Consider the following 12,514-nt stretch of genomic DNA (forward strand, 5'->3'; position numbering starts at 1 on the left):
AGACCATGCACTATTCCTCACTGTGTCTCCAGTGCTGCCCCTGCAGCGCCATGGTTCAGTGAGGGACGCTGTGTCCCGTGGTGGGGCCGGCCCTATGGTCTCCCCATGGGCTGTCTGCTCTGAGCAGAACATCATCCTCGGGGCTTGGTGAGCCAGGATGGCCTCCCCTCCCTCTCCATCCATTTCCGTTTCTCTTGTGCGCTCTAATCAGACACGCCGCTCTCCCCAAGCTGTAGCCCTAGTGCTGTCCTCTGAAGTGCATTCTTCTGAGGGGGGAGGGTGTCCACATAGATGGGCATGGGGCTGGCCCAGCTGACCTCTCTATTGGTTCCCTGGTACGTACTGGTATATTGTATTCATGTCTTGGGTTGAAGCGTGGTCTCTCTCTCCCTGTCCTGTGGAGATATAAACAATACCCTCCCCTTGAGTGGATTAGTGCCCTGCTCCCCAACCCCCCACCCATGGCTCCCCCCCACTCTTTCTTTCCCCCTTTTATTTAGTTGGCTGCCGCATGTATCCCTGGATTGGGTTTGGCCCCTGCCACAGTTGCTGGACCTCACCCCAGGGATGTATGTATATAATAGCTTTCCCCCACATGCTCCATTTTTTTTAAGCTTACCTCAGTGGACTCATGTTGTACTTGTCCTTCTGTGCTTGACTTACTTCCCTTAGCATGATTTCCTCCAGTTCTTCCCATGCGGCAATGCGCTTCATGCGTTCCTCACTGCTTTTTAGGAATGCATAGTACTCCATTGTATGTATGTACTAAAGTTTTTTGGTCTATTTGTCTGTTGAGGGAAATCTGGGTTGCTTCCAACTCCTTGCAATTGTGAACTGTGCCGCGATGAACATTGGAGCACAGATCTCTGGCCGTGGTTTGTTTCTTGCCTCTTCTGGGTATATGCCCAGTAGGGGGGTTGCTGGGTCTTATGGTAACTCAATTTCCATTTGTTTTAGATATCGCCAGCTTGATTTTCATAGTGGCTGTTCGTACCTACAGGTCCACTAGCAGTGAATGAGAATTCCTATCTCACCACAGCCCCTCCAACACTTGTTACTTTCTGATTTTTTGAATTGGGCTATCTTTGAGGGTGTTAGGTGGTACCTCATAGTTGTTTTAATTTGCATTTCTCTGATGGCTAATGATCATGAACATTTTTCTCATATGTTTATTGGCCATTTCGTTTCTGCCCTTGCGATACTCCAGGTCCTTTGCCCACCTCCTTAGTGAGCAGTTAGTTTTTTTCTTATTGGAAGCTTGCAAAGTATTGTAGATTTTAGTAATAAGGCCTTTGTCTGATGTGCCATTGCTAAAGATATTTTCCCAGTTGGTAGGCTCTGTTATTACTATCTTGGTGAATTATTTCAATGTACACAGGTGATTAATCTTCAGTATATCCCACTTGTCAATTTGTGATTCCTCTGTATTTGTGTCCTTCCCTATTTCTGGTAGTCTATCTATTCCCTGTGCCAAGGTTCTTGGTTTTTTCCCCCAATTCCCTCGTTAATGGCCCTAATAGTTTGGGGTTTTCCCTCAAGATCTGTGATCCACCTTGAATTTATTCTTGTGTCCATGCAAGTTTTACACCACAAATTAGGTAGCCACCTGTGGTGGTTAGATGATTTTATGTCAACTGGATGATGTATGGAAGAGTAGAGGTGGAATCCACCCTGTCAGTCAGGTCAGTGATGATGCTTCTGTGGGGGTGGGACTTTTATCTAAACCTCCCTCTCTCTCTGCTCTCAGAGCCTGCTGGGGCTCTGCCATTGACCCCGGGAGCTGCCAACCTTGGATCCACACAACTCCGGCCCATGGGCCTGTGATCCCCCTGCATTCTGCATCCTGGTATGTGGTTTGTGAGTCTGAGGAGAGACTTATGGCCTTGAGTTGGACCCGGGTGGGGATGCTTTCTTGATACATCATGACTTCTTGGTATCATGCGCTTTCTTGTACCTTTGTGGGTGTCACTGGCTTTGTTTCTCTAGTCCACCTGGCCTGACACCCCCTCTGACAACTTCCACTCAGACTTTAAACCGTGTCAGCCTTCTTTTCAATGGCCTTTCTAGTATCTTGTTTCCCTGCCCCTTTGCTCGGGGCTCATTGTCGACCTTCTGACCTGATCGAGGTGGTTTTAGAATGGAAATTGTATTTGAGGGCAGCAGTATATGTTATTTTGTGATCCACCTGTTCTTCCACCGAGGGGTGACCTCAGACGATAGTTTGGGTTCCAGGTTGAGAGAATCCCCAGGACAATGTTCGCAGAAAGTCCTTTAGTCACAAGTGGCCCAGTAAGTCTGGAGTGTTTACGAATTTGAGTTCCATTCCCATTCCATCCATCCCGTCAGGGTCCACGGAGTGTGGCCCTGACCAGATCAGTCAGTAGTGGTGGCTGGGAGCCATCTCGTTCTTCTGGGATCAGGGACAATGAAGCTGTGGCTCATGGAAGCCACCAGCCCTGGCACCAAGCTGCTTCTTTGAGAAGTTGGTTTCCCTTTGGCCTTTCTTGTTCTCAGGCACAAAACTAGGAGCAAACCACACTCCGTGGGCTTTGGAAGCAGCAACTATTAGAGTAGCTGCAAAACAAGCAAACAAAAAACTAGCATGCTGCTATTTCAGAGGAGGGATTTATCGTTTGGCTCTTTGATGTAGAAAAAAGCCAAAGTGCTTCTGAGACCACCCTCCACTGACATAGGGGATGAAAGGCAGCAGGCGTTGTTGGCCGGAGTTCACGTTCAAAGCCGTTTCTGTTGTCCTGTTCCCTTCTCTGAGGAAATGGGTTATAGAATCGGATTTGCAATTTTATCAATCTGTGCTGGAGACAGGGGATGAAGATGCACTCTGCACCTGCTCCTGGGGGGGGTCTCATCTAATCTCGAGTTTTGTGGACTGCATGCTGGACTCCTTTGGTCTAGCTTTTATTTACTTATTTCTGCAGTATCTCATTTCTGTCTGCCGGTAAGAGAAATGGAGTTTGAGTGTGTGAATGGTGAGTGTACCACAGGCTCTGTGACCAGGGGGTGTTTAAATTCAGCCCGGAGAGAAATAGGATGGCAGATCAGAATGCTGAAAGCAGCTCAGAAGGAAGCAAGGGGCACACATTGATGTCAGCTTTGGAAATGAAGAAATCTTCTGAGCCCACAGGGATGAGGCAAAGCCCAGAGCCCCAGAAAGGGAGGAAGCAATCGTCCCCTCAGCGTGGTGTGTAGGTGCCCAGGCACAATTCAATGATTTTTCTTTTTTCCTGGAGCTTTTTGTGATGACGGTAAAACACTGCTTTAGTTCAACGAAGACTCCCGGGATTGGTTTGGTTTGAAGATGATCTCAGGGCTGTCATTTTGAGGATTCACTCAGTCTCAATGGCTTCAGAGGATCTGGATTTCACTGAGAATTTGAAATTCTGTTCCATCCCCCCCCACCTCACACTTTTTTATCAGGATTCTTTCATGGAATCTTTGAACAAAGCATTCCGTTCTGGTAGCCAGGCACCATCTAGGCCTTCTGGTCTCATTATAACAGAGGCAGTTATTCATGGAGGCAATTAGACTCCTTCCTCTGATTGCCAACTCTCCTTCTTGAGTTGCTTCAGGTGAATGAGACCAATTCGTGTACCTTGGGTGGTCATTTGCACCTTTTAAGAGAAAGGAGGCTGTAAAGGCTGACGCTTCATGGGTGGCGAGCTTAAGATAATGGTGGCAAGATCACTGCACTGTGTACGGAGAAATTGCTGAACTGATGTATCTTTGATTGTGCACACTCTTACCAAAATAGAGAGAAACAACAAAACAGAAATCCCACTGCAAGAAGGCAAGCAGGGAAGATTTCAGAAAGGAGAGGGCCACCTGCGCTGAGTCTAGGGATGAATGACAGGAAGACGCCAGGTTAAGTAGAGAAGGTTGGGTATCCTACACAGAGGAAATAGAGCTGAGATCCAATGGATACGTGTGTTCAGGGAATTAGGAGGTGAGATGGTAGATCAGAAAGTGAGATCAAGAAGATGGATAAAGAAACCCATGGTGAAGGACTTAGAATAAATGCTCTGTGGCCCAGGGGTTTTAAACATTTTATCTATTTATCTACCCATCCATCCATCCACTTGCCCACTCATGCACCCAAAATCTATTCATTCATCCACCCACCCACCTATCCATCCATCATTACCTGTCCATTTAGTTCATCTACCTGCTTGTCTGTTTAAACTTTTCTAGATTAAATGTTATGAGGAAGCCCGTGTCATAACATAGATAAAGAAGGAGCGGATCTATTGCATTATTGGTTCCTGTTCTCTGGGCCATCATGACGATTGGGTACTTTGAGAAGGTCAGCAAATTACCGTTTTGGTTAATGGAAAGCATAGGCCAGTTCTAAGGAGTAAGCCGACACAGGCTGTATATATTTTCCTGGTGGTCTACCACGTAGGGGCTCAGCTGCTAACTGAAAGGTTGTCAGTTCAGACCCACCCAACAGCTCAGTGGGAGAAAGGGCTGGGTCGGCTTCTGTATAGATGGGGGCCCAGGGAGCCCTATTGGGCCGTTCCACTCTGTCACGTGGGGTTGCCACGAGTCGGAACTGACTGCACATCGTCAAACAATAAGACCATATCTGTATCTCTGTAACTTTGTGTCTTTATCTGCAGCGAGGATTTACAGCGGGCACACGTAAGAGGACAATAGATGTGCCATCGTTCTCTCTGCGCGTGCACGCGCACACACGGACTTCAGGAAGTTCATGGAGACATTCCATTATCTTTTAATTCCACTCTTCATGGCCTTTTGAAAGCCCATCGATATAATAGCAACAACAACAACCACCACCAACTCACTGCCGTTGTGATTCTGACTCTCACTGACCCCACAGGACAGCCCCGATGGGCTTCTGAAGTCACAGAGTCTTGAAAGGAGCCTCATCTTTCTCCCAAGAAGCCACTCATGGTTTCAAACTGCCGACCTTGCAGCTGGCGGCTCCACTTGTGACCCACTACGACACCAGGGTTTCTCATAGAAAGGAGGTAGACAGTCTTTTCTTTCTCCCAGTGGATGGCTGGTGGATTTGAACCGCTGGCCTTGGACTACACCATCGATACCGTCACATGCAATATGAAACCTGTATGTGTGTGTTTGCACCCACAGGCTCAGAAGACTCACGTAGGTTTCTTTGAGCTGAAGTGCCCTGCATGACAGTTGGCTGCAGGTACAGACACATGCCCATGCAGGCTAGACAGAGGGCAGCCCACAGATCCAGATGGATCCTTCAGTCCATCAAGGATGGATGGGATTCAGGAGTCCTTTGAAGGGACAGCTGCATCGTGCTGGCACAGAGTGAGTGGGCAGTGGAAGGACACTGGGACGAGGGTCTTCCTCGATCGGTGTTCATGCTGAGTGGGTGTGGGGCAGGGCGAGAAGCAGGATTCTAGGTAGATTCTGGATGAGCAGTGAGGGTGAGGCAGGAAACACAGGAAGAGAAAACTGGTCAGGTGGAGGTTGAGTGGCCGCCAAGACACTTTGCATCTGAGGGACTCATGGGACCGACCATGGGAGCCGTCCACTAGAAACGTCCAGAAATGGGCCCAGAGATCGGAAGCAGGTACATATGTGATAGACTTGCTCATGACAATGAGACTACCCCATAGAGGGCCCTGTGGGTCAGGATGAGCAATATGGCACGCTCCTCTTCACAGAGTCTAACTGATCATTCTCTGATCATTTGCTCCTCACCACAAAGTCAGCAGTTCAAACCCACTGGCCGCAACTCGGCAGAAATAGGAGTCTGTCTGCCTCAGCAAAGATGTCCTTTCTGAGCCCTGACGGAGAGTCAGTCTGCATCAGGTTCAACCCGACGGCAGCGGTTTGGTCATGGTTTTGGATGGTGCTGTTGGTAGGTGCCCCCAAGTTCGTTCCTACTCACAGTGACCCCGGACAACAGAACAAAAGTGTCTGGTCCTGCGCTGTCCTCCCTTCAGGGGCTCGCTGGCTGTGCTGCTCTGAAAGTTATTTGAGTTGTCCATGGTACTTTCCATATTTTTTGCCAGGACCGTTGTTCAAATGCATTGATTCTTCCTTATTCAGTGCCCAACTTTTACAGGCATGTGAGCCATTGAAAACACCAGGGCTTGGGTCGGGCGCACCTTAGTCCTTACGGTAACCTCCTCGTTCTTCAACATTTTAAAGAGGCCTTATGCAGCAATATGTCGTTTGATCTCGTGGCCGCTGCTTCCATGCAATCAATTCCAGATTGAATATGTATGATGTTGGACACAGATTGAATACTAATTGAGTAAGATCAACTCAGTATGGCGAGAGGTTACAACGCTGCACACACCTTTCCTGACATTCAACAAGGTGGTATAATCTTGTTCTGTTCACACGGCCGCCTCTTGACCCATGCACGGGGTTCTCAATGAACACATGGGAAGGTTCTGGAATTCTTGTTCTTCTCAAGTTATCCACAGTTTGCTGTAACCGACCCAGTCAAATTCCGTTGCACAATCAATAAAGTGGAAGCAAGCACCATTCTGATATTCTCTGCTTTCAGCCAAGATCCATCGCTGGCTCCACTGGCTCTTCTGAGATCCGCCTTGATCCGCTGTCCATGTACTGCTGAGTCTGGGTGCAGGGAAGGACTGCAGGTGGCACCTGGCCAGTCCCCTGACCTTACTAGGCAGGCTGTGATGTGAGAGGGATGGAGAGTGCCCCTGGGGGCATCCCCGGGTGGGTGGCAGGCTCCAGGGAAAGACAGAAGAAATGGTTTATGGAAGCCCAGGCCCGTGTTAATCATCGAGGTACACCTGTGGGATGCCCAGAACCAAGGGTTGCAGGCAGAGAAGGCAGCTAAGGGGCAGCCGAGCATCCTTTGAACAAAGTGCTCACTGATCATAGTCACTGTCCAGATGGCTGGCCTTCAGGGACCTGTGGGCTGGGCAGGCGGCATTACAGCTGGTAATCAACGCTGGGCTTTCAGGTGGATGGAGCTTGGGGAGATGTGTGTGTTCCTGTGTGTAAGTGTATGTGTGTGTGTTGATGCGTGTCTGTGTGTTGGTGTGTGTGTCTGTGTTGGTGGTGTATATGTGTGTGTGTGTCTGTGTTGGTGCTGTGTATGTGTGTGTGTATGTTGGTGTGTGTGTCTGTGCATGTATGTTCCTGGGTGTGCGTCTCTCTCTGTGTGTAAGTGTACATGTGTGGCTGTCTGTGTTTGATTGTATGTGTGTTAATATGTGGGTCTGTGCATGTCTGTTCCTGTTTGTGTGTCTCTCTGTGTGTAAGGGTATGTTTGTGTGTATGTGTGTGTGTGTTCGCGTGTGCATATGTGTGTGCTGTGTGTCTGTGTGTGTTTGCATGTGCGCATGCTGCTCTTTGCAGCTACTAGCCCCACAGAGAAGCCTCCCTGCGAGCACCGAGTGGGAAAGACCACTGGCCTCGCTGGTCTCTTCTGGAAGCCCCTGCAGGGCATCGCATTCACACCGTCCTCAGACACACAGGAAAGGGGAGGAGACTGTTAAACAGAGTTTGGAAAAGACCTTTTTCTGCCCCTTTTATCTGCCGGTGAAGGTGTTGGAGACACCTCTGTGTAAACAGACTGTTTTCGTTGTGAGGCCTGCTGGAAGATTGTTCTCAGAATGATCAGACAATTGTTGGATCTCGGAAGTCAGGGGGGAAAGAAGAGTTTTTTAGGACTCAGGTTAGACTATGTTTTGAAGATGGAATAAAAGTGATTGTTATTCAAATGAGGCTAACAATTTCATTTATTTTCATTTCTACAAAGATGACAGTTATATGACCTCATTTGAGCTAAACAAAAAATAATAAAAAAGAGGTCATTGAAAGATTAAGAGAGAAGGTCATCATGGCTTAACGCAGACGTGATCATGTGTCCCTTATTCAGCTCTCACCTAGTGGCTATTTTCTTCTTTCTTTAAGGCAAACATTTGGCCAGATTAACCGAAGAAGTCAGAGGAGACACTGAAGAAGTCAGAGGAGTGCAATGATTTTCGAGCACTCGGTCTTGCTCTCTCCATCCCTGGAGAAGAGTGGGTTTATAAGGAGGCTGCTTTCCTCTTAAGCCCGGTGCTAATGGGCCTTTGCCAAAGGACAGAGCTTTGGTGTTGCAGCATGCGGCTGAGTTAACAACCCAGACTGAAAACACAAACCCATTGCCACTGAACTGATCCTGGCTGAGAACTGCATGGCACAGCATGGAACTGCTCCCCAGGGTTCCCGAGGCTGTCAGTCTTCATGGGAGCAGGCAGCCTCGTCTTTCTCTCTGGAGCAGCTGGTGAGTTTGCACCACTGACCTTGAAGTTAGCAGCCCAAAATGTGTAACCTGCTACTATGCCCTCTGGGCCCCTTGAGTCAGCAACATTCTTGATCAAAGCATCCTACAGGGAAGGAAGAGTCTCCCAGTCCTGCACCGCCTGCACGTTCATTGCGGGATCAAGCCCCGGTATCAGCCACTCTGTTCCGAGGGCCTTCAAACCCAGGGCTTTGCTCCCGGCTCTCCTGGGTGTCCATGGTGTTTCCCTGGCTCATCTCTGGAAGAAGGTCCACTGAGACCTGTCCATCCTACTGACACTTGAAATCCCAGTGGCACGGCTTCCAGCTTCAAAGCAGCATGCCGGTCACCACAGGAGGACAGGCTGACAGATGGGTGATGGATGGAGCAAGAGGCCATCATTTATTTGATATCTTGTGTGACATGCAGAATCTCTCAGAGGTTATCTCTCCACGCACCAGAATTACTCATCATTCTGCGATGGAGCTGGCAGAGGCAGAGCGGCGACAAGAATAAGAACACATAATTGTCCTTCGGGGAGGAAAGAGCCATCTTCTCCCTTCGATAATTATCTCAGTTCTCAAGTTCATTTTGGCAGTGGGGAGGGGGGACTTACTCTCAAGCAGAAACTTTAAGCTCAAGCTGGAAGAAAAACATTAAAAAAAAAAAACTAGTCATGTACAAAGGCTCACGGCCAAGTTAGACGACTGTGAAAGCTGATTAATTGCACGAGAGCGTGTGCGGTGATTTAAAAGAAGCCGTGTCTTGTGTCTAGCCCATTACGCATGGGCACAGTCTTCGAGACGAGGCTGTCTGCACCTGCGAAGACCTCCAGTCCAGGGACTCGCCCCGTCCTGCTCTGTGCTGTGGGGCTGCTTGGCGCTGAAGCCAGCTCAGTGGCAATGGACTTGGGTTTTGAGTTTGTACGTCTGATGCCCTCTGTTCCTCGGCTTCCGCTTGGAGCTGCGGTTTCTTAGGCTTCTGTGGATGGGCGTCCTCCTTTGTCCGGTGTTAAACTCCCGGCTCACTCGCCTTCCCCTTCCCCGTTCCTCGTTTAATTCTCCCATGTCTTCATGAAGCACACCTTCCAGTCTCCTCCTTCCTGGGCACGCGCAGGTTGGACGCTGAGTGAAAGGGTCAAAGGGAAATCCATGGGTTTTGGTGGCGGGGTCGGTGAAGAAATCCCGACAGACCACGGACTTGCCGGGGAACAGTCAAGTCGGCCTTGGGAGAAGTGCAGCCAGACGCTCCGGAGCAGGAGCAGGAGGGCAGGACGTTGTGTCTCCTACTTCGGACCAGTCCCTGGAAAAGGACGTCATACTCAGTCACAGCAAGCAAGAGGGGGCCTCTGTGGGATGGGCGGGCACCGTGGGCTCACACACCGCAGCAGGGGTGAGGGCGGCGCAGGAACGGGGGGCACTCCCGTCATGCACGGGTCGCGGTGAGCTGCAGCTGCCTGGACTGCATCTCAAGCACCGACAATCCCCGCACCTCTGTTGGGAGGTCGAAGGTGAGTGCTGGACGTGGCACATCTGAAAATGTCTCCATTTTGCCTGTGCACCCCTGGCACCCTAGCCTGCCCGGGTGTGTCCTTCTGTGCTGGAAACTGCCGTCCCTCAGCGCTCTGGATGCCCCCTTCTCCGCTTCACTGCAGCTTTGGGCCAGTCCAACATCAATCTGTTCCCTGACTCACCAGAGGGGCATGCGCTCACCTACGTGCAGAGAGAGGTGGAGACGGGCCCTGGGAGAGGAAGACGCTGGACGGTCGGCGCTATAGCAGTGGACTTGGTCGTGACCGCGCGGGCGTGATGCTGGACGCCGAGTCGTGAGGAGCCCACGCCGGCACGAGGGAACCTCACCCACATGGCATTCCAGGTGACAGGTGGCAGGTTGTCGACAGTCTGTCTTTGCCCCCAGCTGGATGTGCTGTGGGCAGGCCCAGGTCCTTCCAGGTCCAAGTCTGCCGAGAGGAAACCCCCCAACTTCCGCTCTGCCAGGCAGAGAAGCCCGATGCTTATTGTGAACACGCGGCCCGCAAGTTCCCAAACTCACGTGGTTGACGGTCCCCCTTTTAGGGGGACAAACCCCCGTGAGTCAGCCCCTCCCTTGCAATGAAGCCCGTTTGCGCTCTAACCCACGGTCCAGGCTAAAGGGCAGGCCCTGCTTCTGCAGCCCCACCCCGCATCGTCCAGCGCTGCCCACTGGGGCCGGGTGCCGGGTGGGGGCACCCACTCTAGGGCCTACTGGCATAGCCAGGCCTCCCCTAGATGCACAGCGTCTCTTTGAAACCAGCTCCTCTCGAACCAGTTCTGGCATCAGCGTAGAGCTCCGGACCCCAGCGACCACCAGATCCTCCTTCCTGCCACCCTGTGCTGGCGGTTCACCCCTCGCCCGGAGTCCTCGTCCACAGCCACGAGCTTCTGCTCCAGCTCTGTCCCCGCCGTGAAACAGGTTTCTAAGAAGCATCACGCTCAAGGCAGCCCTTCGTCAGCGAGCGGAGCGACATGCTAGGGGGTTGTTTGGGGTTAAGAAGATTCCGGGGGTAGGTTGGCTTTCAGGTTTAAAGATTACTTGGGGCAATCGTTCTGACCACGCATCCTCCCTGGCTTCAGAGAATCTGGTTGTTGTTAAATGCCACAGGGTCCGTTCTCACGTCCGGCTCCCCCAGGTGCCACAGAACGAAACACCGCCCAGCCCCACACCACCCCCACAGTCACCGTCCCGTGTGAGCCCGCAGTGGCAGCCTCTGTGTCAGTCCACCTTAACGGGGTCTTCCTCGTGTTCACGGCCCCTCTCTCTGCCCCTCCACTTCACCCCACAGCATGAAGAAGACGATGGTGCCACGGGGCGTTGACACGGAGTGCCACGTGGCGCTGACGTGGCGCTGACATGGCGCTGACGTGAGGGGATGGGCACAGGCCTTGCTGTATACATTCGCAGGGACGGAGGCACAAGGCAAGGGCCGGCAGGGAGGGGGAGAGGAAGCGCCCCGGCGACCAGGAGCCGGTCCTATGGAAGGAACCACGAGAGTCCAGCTGAGGGCGGCGCTGGAAGGTGACTGCCGCAGACGGAGGTGACGCCAGGTGAGCTCCCGGCGAGGTGACTCGAGCAGCTCCCTTGACGGAAGGACAGGAGGAACGTCTGGGGAACAGGAAAGACAAACGTCCCTTGTTGCAGAGTTTCAAGCCCTTGTATTTCCTTTCTCTCCGTGCTCCCAGGTAGACGAACTCACCCATCAAACACCGCCCGCACCGGGCCGTGCCACCCGCAGAACCCTCCGGTGTTGATGGACAGCCCGTGTGGTCTTTGGAACCCGGGAGACCTGCTCCTGCAGAGACAGCGGCCCAGAAAGCCCCGTGGGCACGTGTCCTGTGGGGTCACTCTGAGTCTGATACCATCACAGCAGATTCGATCTGCCACACAGGCCAGGTCCTTGTTCCGACAGCGGACGGGCCAACGACAGCCGCACCCACCTCAGGCCTTTGAGCCACTGCTGCAGCGCCGGGAACAGGCCTGGGGCAGAGAGCACAGCTGCCCTTGTGGGTTCCAGGGGGCTCCCTGTTCCGGGAGCACACAGCCTCGTCTCTCTCCCTCGGAGCCGCTGGAGGAGTCGAATCGCTGACGTTTGGTTAGAAGCCAAACTGGTAACCTGTGAGGCCACCGGGCCCCTACTCCCCAGTAATCTACCAGAACGCAGAAGTATTCTTTGCACAAAGGGGTGTTTCCTATGAGATTTAACCAACTCGGTGCAAAGTGCAGCATCTGTGGAAACCTGCCTTGGAACCCTTGAACAATAGGCCCCGTTAGGGTTTTCACGTCCTAGAGCTGGCCTCTTTGTCCCCAAGGGACTTCAAAGAGGAGGGATTCCTGACACGGACACTTCTTAGCATTTAATCTCCACTCACTTATTGTCCACATCCAGACATCAATTCCCTGGCCAGGATGGATTCTCCAATGACCATCGCCCCATTGTTCTAAGCCCTGCCTCTGTCATAAGTCAGTGCATGCTGGCAGCCCAACATAAAACCCCTCTTCTACCAGGCTCCCTCCTGTTCCAGGTATTCATACCTTAAAAACGGAGAGGGAGGGGGAGGGGGAGAGAAAAGAGAAAAAAAAGGAAGAGGAGGAGGGGAGGAGGAAGAGGAAGAGGAGGGGAGGAGGGGAGAAGTAGAGGAAGAGGAGCAAGGAGAAAAAGAAGAGCAGAAAAAGGAGGAGGAGGAGGAGGAAGAAGGATTTCGCCATCACAGTAGG

Source organism: Echinops telfairi, unplaced genomic scaffold (genome assembly GCF_000313985.2).
Source record: "Echinops telfairi isolate 266 unplaced genomic scaffold, ASM31398v2 ScPeMD7_2565;HRSCAF=3150, whole genome shotgun sequence".
In the NCBI taxonomy this organism is placed as follows: domain Eukaryota; kingdom Metazoa; phylum Chordata; class Mammalia; order Afrosoricida; family Tenrecidae; genus Echinops; species Echinops telfairi.